This window comes from Paroedura picta, chromosome 18, assembly GCF_049243985.1.
Source record: "Paroedura picta isolate Pp20150507F chromosome 18, Ppicta_v3.0, whole genome shotgun sequence".
NCBI lineage: Eukaryota > Metazoa > Chordata > Lepidosauria > Squamata > Gekkonidae > Paroedura > Paroedura picta.
The window spans coordinates 11,437,788-11,456,161 of record NC_135386.1 but is presented as its reverse complement, the minus strand read 5'-3'; the positions used below and the strand labels follow the sequence as shown (position 1 = coordinate 11,456,161).

At 55.5% G+C, this 18,374-nt stretch overlaps 1 protein-coding gene, 1 long non-coding RNA gene and 1 other non-coding gene across 4 annotated transcripts in view; 2 read left to right on the top strand and 1 right to left on the bottom strand.

Moving 5' to 3' along the window:
* The window catches only part of POLG (DNA polymerase gamma, catalytic subunit), a 46,084-nt gene extending 45,879 nt beyond the window's left edge, over positions 1 to 205 (bottom strand). The window contains exon 1 of the mRNA XM_077317899.1: positions 150 to 205. The gene's annotated coding sequence lies outside the window, so the exon portion shown is untranslated. The remainder of the gene's footprint in view (positions 1 to 149) is intronic.
* A 305-nt stretch (positions 206 to 510) lies between these two features.
* TRNAR-UCG (transfer RNA arginine (anticodon UCG)) lies at positions 511 to 583 on the top strand. The gene has a single exon. It is a non-coding gene; the product is annotated as a tRNA-Arg (tRNA).
* Positions 584 to 13,485: 12,902 nt separating this feature from the next.
* Positions 13,486 to 18,374, top strand: part of LOC143827992 (uncharacterized) — an 87,647-nt gene continuing 82,758 nt past the window's right edge. The window contains exon 1 of one of the 2 annotated variants that reach the window (XR_013227466.1): positions 13,486 to 13,709. This is a non-coding gene — a long non-coding RNA (uncharacterized LOC143827992). The remainder of the gene's footprint in view (positions 13,710 to 18,374) is intronic. The other variant, XR_013227467.1, reaches the window with a different exon arrangement.

Sequence of the window (18,374 nt, the reverse complement as noted above, 5' to 3'; positions counted from 1 at the left end):
TCTGCGGCGCCCCTCAGTCTCTAACGGACACTGTCCCCCGCCAACGGTCAGAGGACGTCACAAACAGCGCCCCTCCCCCACTCTCGCTGCCCTAACGGCTCTTCCGCGCTGTTCCCCTTCAACGACCGCCGCCCCTCCGCACGCCGTGCCTCAGAAGCCGGACCGGAACTCCCCAAGCACCATGCCGTTCTTCTCCCCCCCCCCCGCCCCCTGCTCATCCGGGCTTTTTTCGGGCGGCCTTTACAATGAGCTCGCCCGATGAGGGGGGTGAGCGAAGAGGCAGGGAAAGGAAACCCGCCCCTTGTGGCGCTCCACAGCGTCCGGGTCTGAAACTGGCCCCGAAGAACGGTCCGCTGAGACCCCCAAAGGAGTTGCTTTCACCTGAGCCGGAGCGCTTCGGCTATTGTTCGGACACGTTTCGTCTCCCCCGAGAAAGATGGTATCTTCCAGCATGGCCCGGCCGCCAGTCTTCAGCTTCGTATAGGCATAGTGGAGACTCGCCTTCGTAGGGGCCGCGTGGCCTAATGGATAAGGCGTCTGACTTCGGATCAGAAGATTGCAGGTTCGAGTCCTGCCGCGGTCGCATGGTGCCCGAGAGGGAAATATTTTCGCGCCTCCACGCGTTTTTCTTCCGAAGATCACACTTTTATGCAAAAGCAACAACGCACCACATTTCTGTGGGCATAGAAGGTCTTTATTCTGCATAGAGTCGGCCAAGGAACTCTCGTCCCCATTGTGAACTTCTAGCCCAGGGGTAGTCAAACTGCGGCCCTCCAGATGTCCATGAACTACAATTCCCAGGAGCCCCCTGCCAGCATTCGCTGGCAGGGGCTCCTGGGAATTGTAGTCCATGGACATCTGGAGGGCCGCAGGTTGACTACCCCTGTTCTAGCCGAACCACTCGTTTCCAAAATTGCTCCCAAGTTAAATTGGCATCTTTGCAACAGGTTTTTCTCGTAGCCGCAGAAATCCGCACGTATCCCACACACACACACGCCCTCCAAGAGAAACGCGAGATGCTTATACACATTAGCCCAGGGGTAGTCAACCTGCGGCCTTCCAGATGTCCATGGACTACAATTCCCATGTGCCCCTGCCAGCAAACGCTGGCAGGGGCTCATGGGAATTGTAGTCCATGGACATCTGGAGGGCCGCAGGTTGACTACCCCTGCTATAAATATTCTGGCATGAGCAGCCCTATGAGGGACAGACCTAATCAGAGGGATAAGGATCCGTGTTTAAAAGGGGTCTCTGACTGAGCCGACTATGAGGCCTTTTACAGTATCTGCCATTCTAATGCTGGGCTAAACTGAAAAGCCAAAGGGGCAAAAGAAGCCTATAGCCGAACTACCAAAATAAAGAACATTTCGATGTGACGGCTTATTGACAATTTGCCAAGAGTTCGTCTTTATTCAGACCCTAAAGTGACCGGCGAGCCTCTTGTGGCGCAGAGTGGTAAGGCAGCTGTCTGAAAGCTTTGCCCATGAGGCTGGGAGTTCAATCCCAGCAGCTGGCTCAAGGTTGACTCAGCCTTCCATCCTTCCGAGGTCGGTAAAATGAGTACCCAGCTTGCTGGGGGGTAAACGGTAATGACTGGGGAAGGCACTGGCAAACCACCCCGTATTGAGTCTGCCATGAAAACGCCCCAAGGGTCAGACATGACTCGGTGCTTGCACAGGGGATACCTTTACCTTTACCTTTAATGTGACCGGCGTGTTGATCACATTATAATACAGTCTGAATAAAGAAAGAACTCTTGGGAAATCGTCAATAAGCCGTCGCATCAAAATATTTTTTATTTTAAACTGAAAAGCCAGCACAAACCAACAAAACTCTGCAGCTATCTCATTGTTACCCTGAGCCAACCAGGAAGGGCAGGCTATAAAAATAAAATTATTGTTGTGTATCTGGGTGCACAAGGGTGATCCTACAGAGGACTGAGCACATGGTCTGCATTAGGATCAGGTAACCATCGCAGCCTCTGCAACAGCCAATCGGGTTCAATCACCACCATTGTTCTCACTCTGTGTGGGGTTTTGGGGGGGATAGTCAGTAAAGTCTTGGTGATGCTTGCACTTCACAATTAAAGCACTGCAATGATTCCAGTGTCATGTGGTTCTTGAACCCACATGTTTTACAATTATTTTATTTATTTTATTTAGATTTCTATACCGGCCTTCCCTACGGCTCTGAGCGGTCTATATTAAATGTTGTGGAAGGCTTACATGGAATATTATAACAATGAAATAAATAAGTCATAGCATAAGGTGGCATAACGTAATCATAACATAACAGGACAGCCTGGACAGCATTATTAACAGAACAACAATGACAGGGCAGGTCAGATTGGTCAGTCATAGAAGGGCGTCTGAGGGGGGACGGGACCAGCAGGTGTTCTGAGTCGGTCGGCCTCAAGCGAATGCCTGGTGGAAGAGCTCCCTCTTGCAGGCCCTACAGAATGGTGGAAGTTAGGGCAGGGCCCTGATCTCTTCAGGGAGCTCGTTCCACCAGGTGGGTGTAGGACCGAGAAGGCTCTGGCCCTTGTTGAGGTTCGAAGCATTTCTCTGGTGCCAGGGATCTGCAGCCAGGTGGAGGTGGCGGAGCACAAGGCTCTTTTGGGGGTATCGGCAGGGAGGCGGTCTCTCAGATACACTGGGCCCAGACCACATATGGCCTTGAAGGTGATTACCAAAACCTTAAGCTTAATCCGGAATACAACTGGGAGCCAGCCAGATGTGGAGTGCCAGCCGGATGTGGGATCTCCATGATGTCTGAGTGAGAATCCTGGCCACAGCATTCTGCACCAGTTGTAGTTTCTGGATCAAGGATAAGGATAGGCCTGCATAGACCGAGTTGCAGAAGTCCAGTCTAGAGGTAACCATTGCATGGATCACTGTGGCTAGGTGCTCTGGGGCCAGGTAGGGTTCTAGTAGCTTGGCCAGGTAGGGTTCTAGTAGCTTGGCAGAGGTGTTAAAATTGTCCATCAATGCAACTAGTACCCCATGTCCAGGCCAGTCTCATGGGCAGAGCTTTCAGACTGCATGGCTGCTGCCTTACCACTCTGCGCCACAAGAGGCTCTAAAATGGTGTATAAATAATTCAAAATGAAGAATCCAGTGCCTTTGGGGAGGCTGAGGTGAGAGCTGCAGATTTTGTGTATGATTTGACTTAGGACCTGGCACCTTAAGTGTGTTTTGAGTTCAGTTCTCTCTTCCTCCTCCTTTACAATTTGGGTAGTACTTTTGGGAAACCACTTTCGGGACAGCATTCATCACGATGAAAAGGATTTCTTGAAGAGGAAATGGAAGGAATCTTGTGAATTTCTTATAGCATTTTCCCCTTTCCCTAAAAAAAAATGGGTTTCCCCCTTTGTTGCAGTGCTCAAAGGGAATTGATTTCCGTGGATCGCCATGTTGGTCTGAAGCAGCAGAACAAATTTAGACCCCAGTGGCACCTTTGACAGACAAAGTTTTATTCAGGGTATGAGCTTTCATGTGCACACACATTTCATTAGATACAATCTCATGGAATGGAAGTAGATGAGGCAAATAAGTGTCCTTGTAGAGAGAATTGCCCATCACATGACCACTGATCAAAGAAAGTCTACTGCAGGGGTAGTCAAACTGCGTCCCTCCAGATGTCCATGGACTACAATTCCCATGGGAATTGTAGTCCATGGACATCTGGAGGGACGCAGTTTGACCACGCCTGCGGTAGACTTTCTTTGAGCTCATGGGAATTGTAGTCCATGGACATCTGGAGGGACGCAGTTTGACTACCCCTGGTCTACCGTGTCCCTGCAACTCCCAGCCAGCAAACGTAACCCTGCTCCTGGCATGGTGATGGGACATAGAAACTCTGTGTGAAATTTTTATTTATTAGTACATGAATCAACCTGCCCAATGCGTGGTTCATCACTGATTGATGGTGGCATCTCAACACAACAAGTTCATCACGCAAGGCAGTATTGTATTGTGTTGGGGGGGGGGGTGGATAAAAAAAAGATGAAGTGAGCCGGCATCACATAAGGATGCAATTCTCAAAGGAGCCGCTAGGTGTCGCCCTTGCCCACCCTGGACAGCACAGGGCTCTTGTGAATCCGAACTGCGCTCCATCCATGATGCTCCGAAACCCTCGTTCAGCACTGAAAATAAATTCGTTAATGAATAATCCACCCTTTTGATATATACCAAACTAATTCCGGCTGGAGCTTTTCAGCAAACTATCACGCCCCTACCAGTTGTCTTGAACCTCTCTTTTCTTCCGATTCTCTATAATAATGTTTTAGGGGGGATTAGGGTTTTTTTGCTAAAAATTAGTGCTTTAATACAAGCAGGCCTCCCCACTTTCCATGCATCTCGGTGTTACAAAAAGTGCCTGCAGTAGTCAATATAGACCGTGGAACAGGACTTTGTGTACAGAGAATGTTTGAGTGCTTTTCTTTGCCAATGTGGGAGAAAGAAATGGAGCTGCGTTTCATAAAAATAAGAAGGATGACAGTGGATAAAAAGCCAATCGCACGTGCGCACACAAACACACACAAAACAACACACAGGAGCAATTGTGTAAGGCCAACTAGGAATGGGGAGGGGGGATGCTTCTACAACAAGGGAGGGAGAGAGAGCGATTTGTTGGGTGATCCTCAGGTCTAGATATTACAGAAACGTGGGGGAAGGGGTGCTATACCCTTTCTAAAGGCAGATTTTTTCGGGGGGGGGATTTTGTGTTGGTTTTGCTTACCAGAGAAAGTGGCAAGGGGTGTGCCGACATCTTTTGCAAGAGGCTGTTTAGGAAGAGCAACGCGTCGGGGAATTGGTTTGGCACCGGAGGTCCGTCGGTCCCATAAGCAGGGGTAGTCAACCTGTGGTCCTCCAGATGTCCCTGGACTACAATTCCCATGAGCCCCTGCTAGCAGTCTAGCAGGGGCTCATGGGGATTGTAGTCCAGGGACATCTGGAGGACCACAGGTTGACTACCCCTGCCATATAGGAACTGGAGGTCCTGCCCCTTTTGGACATCCCTGCATTGACAGAAATGCAGGGCATCCTTTTGAACTTCCTGCGCCTTTCGAATGCTTCTCTCCCCGAAAAGAAAGCAGCCGTGTTAATAATATCAACGACGAGGTGGGAATGCATGCAGGTTGAGAAGCGGAAAGATACGGATTTTCTCTTCCCGACGGTTTTTTCCGCCCAGTCAGCCAACGCTAGAGGGACTCGGGGCGAAGCACTGACCCAGCTAAGCGTTTCCCCGGCCACGACCCCTCGGCCGCCTCGCCCGCTTCCCTTGCAGGGGGAGGAGGAGGGCGGCGAAGTACACAAGCCTGTTGCGCCGATCCGCTTGCCACGACAGGGGTTTGCTTAACCTCGCCGCCCTTGCCGTCGGAAGCGGGCCGCTCTCCTTTTGTGCGCGCTGCGCTCCGGCCAGCAGAGAGCCGCCTGCCAGGGCAAGGGTCAAGAGCTTCCCGGCTCGCCGGCCTGTCCCGCCACTGCCCTTTCCCCCCTCCGGGGCGCCCTTCGGCGGCGCTGCCTCCTTCCGACCGTCGCGATTCGAAGTCTCCCCGCAGTGGGCGCTGGGGGGAAGGTGGCGCGGACAGGAAGGTGGCGCGACTTGCGCTCCTGCGCCCCCTGGAAATTCGGATCGGTTCCGTATTTATGTATTCATTCCGTGCGTGCACAGGACAGGGACAGGCCCGCCAGAGGAGAGAGATATTCTCTCCACTACAATATAGAATCACAGAATCCTAGAGTTGGAAGGGGCCATACAGGCCATCTAGTCCAACCCCCTGATCAACGCAGGATCAGCCCAAAGCATCATAAAGCATCCAAGAAAAGTGTGTATCCAACCTTTGTTTGAAGACTGCCAGTGAGGGGGAGCTCACCACCTCCTTAGGCAGCCTATTCCACTGCTGAACTACTCTGACTGTGAAAAATCTTTTCCTGATATCTAGCCTATATCGTTGTACTTGAAGTTTAAACCCATTACTGCGTGTCCTCTCCTCTGCAGCCAGCAGAAACAGCATCCTGCCCTCCTTCAAGTGACAACCTTTCAAATACTTAAGAGGGCTATCATGTCCCCTCTCAACCTCCTTTTCTCCAGGCTGAACACTCCCAAGCCCCTCAACCTATCTTCATAGGGCTTGGTCCCTTGGCCCCAGATCATCCTCGTCGCTCTCCTCTGTACCCTTTCAATTTTATCCATGTCAAACACACACACACACAAACGCACTGTCAATTGGGCATTTATTGGCCAACACATCCCTATTCCCACGCAACGTTTTACAGGGATCCTATATCACTGTAATAGCACATCTGTCTCTCCCCCCCCCCCCCCGCCCAGTGCATAATAATTTAGGAGGGAGGGTCAATTCGTCCGTCCCTCCATCCTCAATGCACGGTCAAGCTAGGAGGGAGGACACGAACCGGGGACCCAAGGCAGGAAAGGTGCAGGTTTCCAATCTCTGCAAAAGTTCGCCATCTCTTCCAGTCTCCCTAAAAAAGACAACCGTTTGTTTGTGAGATGATTGCGCAGATTCTCCCTAGTTAGGACATCCGTATTGGGGGAGGAGGGAGGGTGCTCTCTTCCAGGAGAGAGCGAGAGAAACGCCCAGTGAGCAGTCCCTCCCTGTGGGATCCTCCACTCCCCTTGCCCGAAGGCCGCTGAGACAAACCGAACCTGGCCCTGGCCCAAAGGGAGCGTCGACAGACCCCGAGCGCTGTAAGTCCGGCGGCTGTCCGCTTGCTCGCCCAAACGCCTCGGTCCGTCTCAGGTGGGGACTGGAGGCAACTTGTCCCTCCCTTCTTCCCTGGCTGGACCAGGGTGCTCAGAGAGGTCACCCCCTCAACGCTGGGAGCACCACACACGCACACGCACCCCCCACGCCCCATTCCTGCTCACCTCTGGGAAAGTTTCCCTCCAAGTCCTCTGGCCAAAGCCCGGTCGGCTTGTCAAGGTCTTGGGGGACCGGCTCCCCTCCCGTCCCCTTCGCGGCTGCAGCGCGGTCTCTGGACAGAAGGACGCCCAGCGAATGACTATCCGCCCCAAATGCCATGAGCACAGGGATGGAGATGAACAGCCCCCCACCCACCGTCCCTCCAAAAGACCTGCTCCGGCCAAGGATAGGGGATGCGCTGATCTAGGTGGGGGTGGCGCATCCCAGCCCTTCTCCTCTCCTCTCCCTCGTTCCCCCTGCCTCTGAGGTCAGAGGGAAAGGGGGGGAAGGACCCTCTTTTTCGGCTCGGAAGACGCGCCAGGTTTCCAGATGCACAGCGAGAAGGGTGAAGGGAGGAAGAAAACAAAAGGGACTCCCCTTGGGGGAAGGCTCAGGGATTGTCAAGGAAGGGAGGGAGGGAGGCAGGGAGGGAAGGAAGGAAGGAAGGAAGGAGAATAGGACTCAGGGCTAAGGGAAGGAAGGAAGGAAGGAAGGAGGGAAGGAAGGAAGGAAGGAAGGAAGGAAGGAAGGAAGGAAGGAAGGAAGGAAGGAAGGAAGGAAGGAGAATAGGACTCAGGGCTAAGGGAAGGAAGGAAGGAAGGAGAATAGGACTCATGGCTAAGGGAAGGAAGGAAGGAAGGAGGGAAGGAAGGAAGGAAGGAAGGAAGGAAGGAAGGAAGGAAGGAAGGAAAGAAGGAAGGAAGGAGAATAGGACTCATGGCTAAGGGAAGGAAGGAAGGAAGGAGGGAAGGAAGGAAGGAAGGAAGGAAGGAAGGAAGGAAGGAAGGAAGGAAGGAAGGAAGGAAGGAAGGAAGGAAGGAAGGAGAATAGGACTCAGGGCTAAGGGAAGGAAGGAAGGAAGGAGAATAGGACTCAGGGCTAAGGGAAGGAAGGAAGGAAGGAAGGAAGGAAGGAAGGAAGGAAGGAAGGAAGGAGAATAGGACTAAGGGAAGGAAGGAAGGAGAATAGGACTCATGGCTAAGGGAAGGAAGGAAGGAAGGAAGGAGGGAAGGAAGGAAGGAAGGAAGGAAGGAAGGAAGGAAGGAGAATAGGACTCAGGGCTAAGGGAAGGAAGGAAGGAAGGAGAATAGGACTCATGGCTAAGGGAAGGAAGGAAGGAAGGAGGGAAGGAAGGAAGGAAGGAAGGAAGGAAGGAAGGAAGGAAGGAAGGAAGGAAGGAAGGAAGGAAGGAAGGAAGGAAGGAAGGAAGGAAGGAGAATAGGACTCAGGGCTAAGGGAAGGAAGGAAGGAAGGAGAATAGGACTCATGGCTAAGGGAAGGAAGGAAGGAAGGAGGGAAGGAAGGAAGGAAGGAAGGAAGGAAGGAAGGAAGGAAGGAAGGAAAGAAGGAAGGAAGGAGAATAGGACTCATGGCTAAGGGAAGGAAGGAAGGAAGGAGGGAAGGAAGGAAGGAAGGAAGGAAGGAAGGAAGGAAGGAAGGAAAGAAGGAAGGAAGGAGAATAGGACTCAGGGCTAAGGGAAGGAAGGAAGGAAGGAGAATAGGACTCAGGGCTAAGGGAAGGAAGGAAGGAAGGAAGGAAGGAAGGAAGGAAGGAAGGAAGGAAGGAAGGAAGGAAGGAAGGAAGGAAGGAAGGAGAATAGGACTAAGGGAAGGAAGGAAGGAGAATAGGACTCAGGGCTAAGGGAAGGAAGGAAGGAAGGAGAATAGGACTCAGGGCTAAGGGAAGGAAGGAAGGAAGGAAGGAAGGAGAATAGGACTCAGGGCTAAGGGAAGGAAGGAAGGAAGGAGAATAGGACTCAGGGCTAAGGGAAGGAAGGAAGGAAGGAAGGAAGGAAGGAAGGAAGGAAGGAAGGAAGGAAGGAAGGAAGGAGAATAGGACTAAGGGAAGGAAGGAAGGAGAATAGGACTCAGGGCTAAGGGAAGGAAGGAAGGAAGGAAGGAAGGAAGGAAGGTAGGAAGGAAGGAAGGAAGGAGAATAGGACTAAGGGAAGGAAGGAAGGAGAATAGGACTCAGGGCTAAGGGAAGGAAGGAAGGAAGGAAGGAAGGAAGGAAGGAAGGAAGGAAGGAAGGAAGGAGAATAGGACTAAGGGAAGGAAGGAAGGAGAATAGGACTCAGGGCTAAGGGAAGGAAGGAAGGAAGGAAGGAAGGAAGGAAGGAAGGAAGGAAGGAAGGAAGGAAGGAAGGTAGGAAGGAAGGAAGGAAGGAAGGAGAATAGGGCTAAGGGAAGGAAGGAAGGAGAATAGGACTCAGGGCTAAGGGAAGGAAGGAAGGAAGGAAGGAAGGAAGGAAGGAAGGAAGGAAGGAAGGAAGGAGAATAGGACTAAGGGAAGGAAGGAAGGAGAATAGGACTCAGGGCTAAGGGAAGGAAGGAAGGAAGGAAGGAAGGAGAATAGGACTCAGGGCTAAGGGAAGGAAGGAAGGAAGGAAGGAAGGAAGGAGAATAGGACTCAGGGCTAAGGGAAGGAAGGAAGGAAGGAGAATAGGACTCAGGGCTAAGGGAAGGAAGGAAGGAAGGAAGGAAGGAAGGAAGGAAGGAGAATAGGACTAAGGGAAGGAAGGAAGGAGAATAGGACTCAGGGCTAAGGGAAGGAAGGAAGGAAGGAAGGAAGGAAGGAAGGAAGGAAGGAAGGAAGGAAGGAAGGTAGGAAGGAAGGAAGGAAGGAGAATAGGACTGAGGGAAGGAAGGAAGGAGAATAGGACTCAGGGCTAAGGGAAGGAAGGAAGGAAGGAAGGAAGGAAGGAAGGAAGGAAGGAAGGAAGGAAGGAAGGAAGGAGAATAGGACTAAGGGAAGGAAGGAAGGAGAATAGGACTCAGGGCTAAGGGAAGGAAGGAAGGAAGGAAGGAAGGAAGGAAGGAAGGAAGGAAGGACGGAAGGAAGGTAGGAAGGAAGGAAGGAAGGAAGGAGAATAGGGCTAAGGGAAGGAAGGAAGGAGAATAGACTCAGGGCGAAGGGAAGGGAAGGGAACGCTTTGCACGGTAAGGCTAGCCTCCTTTTCATCGGCTGGTGTTTGATGACGGGCGGGGATGCGGGGTGGGCGGGCGTGGGACCGTCCCTTGCCATTGCCATGGATCCATTCCCAAGCCTTGGCAGGGAGCGATGGAGACCGGGAGATGGGCGTTGGGTGGGAATAGTTAGGAGCCCTCGGCGGCTGTTTCAAGGGCTTCTGATCAAATTTCCAGTTGCAAAAGGCCAGACCCCAATGTGGGCGAGGAGGCCCTCCTCCTCGCCCTGGAGATCGCTTCCCTCCGGACCCGAAAAAGGCCAGCGCGAAGAAGTGGCCCATGCCTGGATCCGGACCGCGGACTGGAGCGCGGACTCTGCTTGGCGCCTCTGCGAACGGGAAACTTGAGCCGATTTTCTCTCTCTCTCTGTCTCTCCCTTAGCAGGAAGCGCCTCTGCGTCTCCCTGGAGGCTGGAGAAAGAGATTGGCCACACGGCAATGAGGCTGCAAGGAAAATCCCGGGAGAGGCGAACAATGAAAAGGAACGTCAATAATGTGGTTTATTTTGACCCCAAAAATCTTAACAGACAAGCTTCGATGGTGTCCAGATTAATGCATCCTTTCAAAAATAACGCGTCCATCAGAGCTGTTTCCAGGAAATTCTCCTCCCTGGAGGCTGGCACCGGAGCAGCACCTTGGGGTCCGCTTCGCCTGTAGGTCTGGGTGACGGGGGGGAGGGAGGGAAGCAGGGCAGCGCCGGCTCTAGCTATTTCCCTGGCCTAAAAGGACGTATCCCCCCTCCCCTCTCCCCGAGTTCCTCTCCTGCGCATCCGCTCCTTAAAAGGGATGGCAGCCAAGAGAGAGGGACCACACCTGGGCCAGGTGAGACCAGCGCACCCTGTCTCAAAGGCTAGTCGTTTGTGAGCCTCTCGCTTCTGCGGAGGAGGGAGCTGTCCGGGGGGACACTGAGACTGGGAGAAGGGCGAGGGAAGGGGTCACCTGCGAACCTCCCCACGGGGTGTGCGGTGTCCCATTACCTGGCTGCCCCTGGGATTCGGGTGCCCTGGCCGGCCCGTCCGCTCTGTTTTCTGCATAGGCAGCAGCCCAGTCTGATGAGCTGGTCTCTCGCTGCAGGCCAGGCTTCAGCCAAGCTGTGCAACACATACCCGCACCCACATCCACCCACACACACACACACACATGTGTATGTGCCTATTTGGGTGGAGGGGGGTGCCGAAATTTGCCTTGGCAGCAAGTTCACTCGAAAGAGCGACAAAGGAGCCCCAGAGAGGCCGGAACAAAGAAAATGGAAGTAGTTAAACTGCAAAGCACGTCCACGCACACACACACACACACACACACACACACACACACACACCCCTGCCTGAATCTTTAAAAAGAAGGCGAAAGAAAAGAAAGATTAAAAAAAAAAAAGAAGAACGGAGAGAGACTTTTCTTTGGGATGGTGAGAAAATACTCCGGGTAAAAGTTGATTTGGCGTCTTCATTTCAGCGTCAATGGAGCAGAGCTAATTCAATAGGAAACGCGAAGGGTTTAAAACGAAGGGGAGAGGGAGGGAGGGGGAGAGGGTGGGGGGAGAGGGAGAGATTTACAGGAAAGCGGCGCTTCGGCGGATTAATTGTTAAAGCAAAAAACCGAAGCGGCGGGAAACGTAGGCAACAAGGCCAGGCCAAATCATGACTGTATTTATTTGTGCAGGCATTGTGAAGACAACCGAGTATTGTTGCTTTTTCGAATTTAGTATTTTCACTGGTGCAAATTCAGCGTCTCCGCTGTCCCTTGCCCCTTCCCGGGCAACAGTTGAATTCTTCTTGGAGCCAAAGGCTCTCTCTCTCGTGCGCGCCCTCGGCAAGATGCGGACAGGAGCAGGGCAAGTTGTTTCTGGGCGTCGCGACCATCAGCATTCCGACGGCCTGAAGGGTTAGCAGTCGTTGTCTCCTTCCCCTCCGGCTGATGGCCGAGGCCGGCGGCAGCTCAAGTACCGCTGCCTGCGAAGGTCTTTCTGTCTCTCTGCCGTTTAGACCTGCTGTAAGCGCACTGCTGTAAGCGGAACAGGGCGCGGTTGCCACCCCACCGTCATCGGACGAAGATTGTCCTGTGTGGGAGCGGTGTGGCTGTGTGGCCGAGGAAGGCGTGTGAGAGACCGCAAATGCAGAGCCCAACGGGGAAATACTGTTCGGTGCGCTCAAGCAAGGGTAGTCAAACTGTGGTCCTCAAGATGCTGGCAGGGGCTCATGGGAATTGTAGTCTACGAACATCTGGAGGACCACAGGTTGACTAACCCTGGGCTAAAATACCGCTAGCACAAGAGTGTAGGTGGGAAAGAAAGGTTGCGAGGGGGGAGCGAGATGAGGATAGATTTGTATGACGGAATAACAGCATTTAATAATAAGAAGAATGTGCAATGTTCTAGCTGGGCATATGTATAAAATGGAGAGAACCGATTCGTCTGGGCAAAATCTGTTGAGCTCCGAATCCACATAGGAATGGCAGACCAGGGGTTAAGTCGATTGCTCCTGAACTTGGCTGCTCTGTCTGTTTGGATTTTGATGGACGAGCAGACCCCGCGGGAAGTCCGCGAGGAAAGACCCTCCCCGCCCGCCCCTCGGCTGCCTCTGCGGCCCTGGGAAGCAGAGGAGAGACACGCAGGGAAAGACAGAGAGAAGGGGCGGAAGGACCCCCCCCCCAAAAAAAAACCCACCCCAGTCTAACCCCGCCGCTTCCCTCCTTTCTAGGAGAGGGTGCAGCGGAAGGGGAAGCGCCCCCCCTGCCCCCGCCGCCCCGATTTTAAAAACAGGCTCCGGCCGCAGTGGCGTGGGGAGGTCTGGAGGACGCTGGGGAGCCGCCCCAGAGATCAAGGGACTGCCATGGGGTCACCTTGGCGGAGGGGGCAGCGAGCCCAGAGTGGGAAGGCGGGATTCAGCACCTGGACAGCGCTAGCAGGCGACCCGGCCGCAGCTTGCAGGCCCCGCCGACGGCCAAGAAGGGCGAGGGCAGAGTTGGCCGCTAGGGTGCCCCCCGCCCCCCCCCCCGCCATCCGCCTGCCTAATAAAGCGGGCCTAAACCCCTGAGTGCAAACGGGGAGCCTCATCCACCCTCCCACCCCCCGGGATTGCCACTTCTCCCCCCCCCCCTCGGCCCTGCTCTTTGGTCCAGGCCGCCCCCCGAGGTTTCTTCCTGGCCACTCTCCTCCCTTGCCACCCGCGAAGAAGGCGCTGCCGGGCCTGAAACTCCTCCAGGCTGCGGGGGGGGGGCTACCTGCGCAGAAATCCCCCGCCCCCCCCCCCGCCAGGAGCCCGGGAGGAGGAGGAGGAGGCTGGGGGCTGGGGCGAAGGGGGTCGCTGGCGCCGGGGCAGGCCGGACTCCCGCTCGCTTTCTTTCCCAGGGGGGGGCCCGGAGCGCAGAGGGCAGTTCCGGGCGAGGTTTGGGGCGGGCGGCGGGGTCTGCTGAGCCCGTCCCCTCCCCTCCCCCTCCCCTCCCCCTCCCCCTCCCTCCCCCTCCCTCCCCTGCTCTGCTTCGGTTGGCGGGCGGCGGCGGCGGCTGCTGTGACGTCAGTGCGGGCTCAGCCTGCCCGCGGAGGCAGCCGCCTGGGCGCCCGTCAGAGCTGGCTGCTGCGCGGAACCGGCCGGCCGCAAGCAAGGCAGCCAGGCAGGCAGGCGGGGAGGAAGCGAGGGAGGCCGGCCGGCCCACGCCAGCCCCGTCCCCGCCGCCGCCCCCCACCGAAGCGCAGCGGCGGAGAAGCCGGAATCCCGACGCCGCCGAACGCCCCCGCCTCGCCCGCCCGCCCCGAAGGATGGCCGCCTCCCCCGCCTGCCTCCTGCTCCCCCAGCGCCGTCGCCCCGGAGCCGCCGCGGGTAAGGGCCGGAGGGCTGCGGGGGGGGGGGTAGGGCCTCCATCCTCGACCCCCCTCGGGGGAAAGGGGGCTCCAGGTGGGCTCGGGCGGGAGGGGGCGGGAGGTGTGGGTGCCCGCGGTGTCCGGGCGGAGGGGAGGGGGGAGGGGGCACGTCGGACTTGGGAAGGCGCCGAGAGAAAGTTGCTCCGGGAGCCGAGCTCCGCGGGGGTGAAGGGGTGGGGGTGGGGGGCTCTGAAGAAGCAAGAGAGGCAGAGGCAGAGGCAGAGCCGTGGCAGGCCCGGGGGGGGGAGGGAAACCGGCTTGTCCACAATGAGGGGAGGGGGTTGCGGGGTGGGGGTGGGGGGCGTTGCGAGGAGGCCAGTGGCACCCCAGATCTTCTTTTGCCAGGGCTGCTGGCCTTGGCCGCTCTACCCCAGCCCCTGCCCCATGGCCCCCTTTCCTCTGTTGCTGCCGCCCAGCCCACCCAACGCTTCCAGGGGGTACGAGGCATGGGGGCAGAGCAGCCCCCACCAAGCCCAGGACAGGCAGCCATCTATGGGTGGGGAGGGGCTGCAGGCCAAGCGCCTTGATGATGCTGGCTGGTGTTTCTTGTGGGGGGGGAGGGGGAGATCATGGGGAAGGGTGGGCGTGGTGGGTGATGGCCTTGAGATACGCGGAGACGTTCATCCCGATAGGCCCAGGCCATTGAAGGGGACACATGAGTGCCATTCTTGGAAACGTCCCTGTCAGATCAAGCTGCTCCGCTCGGTCTACTGCCGGGACCTGCCTACCCAGCTGCTCTTTCCTCCTGCCCAGACTGGAATGGCTCCCCCTTTGCAAGCTGGGAGCTTCGAGTTGCTCCTTCTGGGATTCCCGGAGCACTGCGGGGCTCTAGGCTGGCCGTGGAGGCCACCCATAGAAGACCAGCCCTCCTGGAAATCACCTGGAGGCGGATTTGGGATCAGGCAACTATTCGTATTCTGCACACATAGGATAATGCACTTTCAATGTGCTTTTGCAGATGGATTTCCCAGTGCAGAACGGGATAATCTACTTCTAAAGTGCATTGAAAGTGCAGTATCCAGCGTGTGAGGAATGGGCCCCTGGGCAGAGCCTGCCGGCACCGCCAGGGAAATGCCTCGGAAGGATAGCAAGCGATTTCAAACACACGTGGAATCTCCAGGGTGCTGGTGGATCTTTTATAGTTGTAGTTGTTGCTGTTTCTTACTCCAACTCGTTTTGCAAGATGCTTCGCCTTGCAAACGTGGCATGTGAGATTATGTAGGTGCAGGATCAAACCTGTCCTGTACCAACCGTTGTACTCGGTTTCCTTTTGCATTAGGAGGACCCTACTTAATGTTGGAGACTTTAGACATCCCCCTAGGAGACACACACACACACACACGTCACCGTTTTTATCCTGTCCATCTGCTTGCATGGCTCTAAGTAGCAGCGCAGTGACAGTATCTTGGACTTGGCTCAGCTTTTGCCTCGTTTCTGTTATCTGCAGGCATTTCGTGCTTCCTTCCGTGGCCACTGATGGTCAGTAGGATTTTCCCTTTTTTCTTTAATATTGGTAAATCCACCAGAACCAACGGCGCTGAGTAGGCCACCGCCTCGGTGTAGATGCCTCCGTATCTACATGCCTGCAAGAGCGGGTAGGGAGCCCGAGAAGGTGTTTGGGGCGTCTGCTCGCTTCACGGCATCCCTGAAGCAGCCCGGAGGGCAAAGGAAAGCATCTTCCTCCTGCCCGCCCTCGACAGGACCCTGATCCTCCCCCCACTCACACACCCCGTCTTGCCCCTCCGTTGCTCACACCGGTCCCTTCCTCAAGGCTGGGAAATGCATTGCATCACCCACCCACCCACGGACACTGTTAGCGCGGGGGGGGGGGGTGTCACCTTAGTCTGCCCACCCAGGAAATGGTGTTCCTCGAGGTGGGCTAAAAATACCCCCCACCCCAGCCCCTTAAAGCAGGCCCGACGTCAGAGGCAAGGAAGAGGGGTCGCTGCCCAGGCCGGGTCGGAGGGACCAGCGGGCAGCCACATGGCTCGACGGCTGACGGCAGCTCTGGCCTCGGGTTCCGCGGCGGGGCCCTTGTGGGTCTTGAGGCTGCGGGTAAGAGACCGGGCAGGCTGCTTCACGAGGAGAGAAGGGGGAAGGGCAGGCTGGTCGGGTTCAAACACACGTGTGTGTGTGTGTGTGTGTGTGTGTGTGTGTGTGTTTCCGCACTTGCACTCCGACAGGCGGGCGGGCGGGCGGGCTGGGATCGGCTCCCCGCTGCCCCCCGGAATGTGACCCCCTGCTCCCTCTAAACACCCCCCCCCAAAAAAAAAAACATCCCTTCTTTTCGGCACGAAGCCCCCAAGATGCCCGGCAGCAGAAACTGCCGCCCCGCCAGGCTCCCGGGAAAGGCCTGCCGGAGCCCCCGCTTATCTCCGGAAGAGCAAAGCCCTTTCCGCGGCCCAGTCCCCCTCCCTCCAGGGCCCCCGATGCCTCCCGCCTCCCGCGCAGAGTTCTTGGCCGGCCAGCCGAGCCGGGAAGCCAGGTCGCGGGGAAGCCCCGGGAAAGGGCCGGTCGAGGGCAACCCAGACCCGACGACTGGGAGGGTTATTCTGCACACACAGGATAATGCCCTTTCAATGTGCTTTGGCAGCTGGATGCTCCTGTGCGGAAGAGGAAAATCTACTTCTCAAGTGCATTGAAAGGGCATTACCTATTGTGTGCGGGCTAGGCTCCTTCCCTCGTTCCAAGGACTGCGTTGTGGAGTCTCTCTCGAGATGAGGAGCTCAACTTCGTGTCCTGAAGACAATTTGAGGGCCTTTTGGACATGGGGGGGGGGGGGGTGGCAGAAAAGCGGGCCTCTTGATCCGGGGGTTTTGCTGCTCCTCTTGCGGAGAAGAATCGGTTCGTTCCGCATCGAAATCGGTCCCCTTGGCAAGAGAGCGGAAAGACTCTTGACTCCCCTTTGCATGGGGCGAGGGAGGCAGGGGCGGCCGGTTTCCAGCACCTTGGCCAGGGCCTTCTCGCCCGCCTTCCTCCCGTCAGGGAAGAAGAGCCAGACGGCCACCCGCCCCAAGCAGCCTTCGGAGACGCACCTGCGTGGGGGCTATTCAAGACCGGGGGGCGGCGGTGGGCTCGGGCAGCCAAGGCCAGCAGACAGCCGAGACCTCCGGAAGGCCGCAGCAAACCTGTGGGCCGGATCCAGCTGGCTGGCCGAGCTGCTTGGCTCTCTAGGTCAGGGGTAGTCAACCTGTGGTCCTCCAGATGTTCATGGACTACAATTCCCATGAGCCCCTGGCAGGGGCTCATGGGAATTGTAGTCCATGAACATCTGGAGGACCACAGGTTGACTACCCCTGATCTAGATCACAGACCAACCAGCTAGCGGCCCTGGTGGGGTTAGTGTGTGTTTCTTTATTTGTGTGTTTGTGTGTGTGCAACAGACACGGCAAGGGCGGTTCGTAGATGGGAGTCCTAATTGTGTAAAGCACACGATTTAGATTCGGCGGACGCACATTCCCTACAGCCGGATCGGTACCCCTGTTCGTCTCTCTCTCTCTCCCCCTCTCTCCCTCTCTCTCTGGGCATAGGAACGAAGGTGCTTTGCATGCATTTTTATGCACGGAAAGAGTCCTTTGTCCGGATATTTCACACACATCCAGTCAATGCCTTGAACCACTGCAGGTCTTCCTCCTGCTCTCCCTGCCCTCACCAGTGAAATGCAGACCTGCATGTTGTGCCAGGTTAGTGGAGGATGTCTTAAAACGGCGCTGAAAGAGTCTAAATCCAGGCCCCGCGACCCTCTTCGCAGTCTGCGAGGGCCTCGTTTGAGTTTAGACGCCTGTCTGAAGTCTTTGGAAGCCTCCCGACCCTTGTCATTGAGTCAGGGCAGAATAGTGGGGTCAATCGATTTATTTAATCTTCAGGATAGAAAGGGCTTAGGAGTGTATTTAGAAATGTCATCTGACTTCTTAGCTGATTGGGGTGTATGCGACTTGTGGGATGATGAATTAGAATTCCTCCCTCCCTCCCTTCTCCCTGTGCCTGTTTCTCCTTCCTTCCTTCCTTCCTTCCTTCCTTCCTTCCTTCCTTCCTTCCTTCCTTCCTTCCTTCCTTCCTTCCTTCCTTCCTTCGACAACTGGCCTTTAAACGCAAACCTAAAGGCCGATTAAAGATGAGTCTGGAATTCGGTTCCACAACCTCTCCTCGAATCTACAACCCATTTATCGAGAAGTGCATGGATTTCAACGGATAACTCCCATTCGGTTTTAATCTCTTTCGGTTTCAGAGGTGGGGCTGAACCCCAGCCCCCCCCTCCCCCCGAACCTGAACGGTTGCCTCGATTAAGTGCAATGTTTTGGTCTGAGGAGGTATTTTTTATTCCCTTATGGTTCCAATCCAAAGGGAACATAGGCAGGAAATAAATCCCTGCAAAACCCATCCAATGTATTGGCAGAGAAATGTATTTAGGATCGGGTCTTCACAGCCTGCCTGCCTGCCTGCCTGCCTTCCTTCCTTCCTTCCTTAGACCAGCCTGTATGTGGATCATGAAGAAATGTCGAGTTAATGTATATTTCATTTCACTGGAGGATTAAAACCGCCGAATCTTGCTCTGGGCCGTGTGCAGAAGCCCAGAAACAAGAAAACAAGCCAGAGAGATATCTCTCTATATACTATTGTTCCT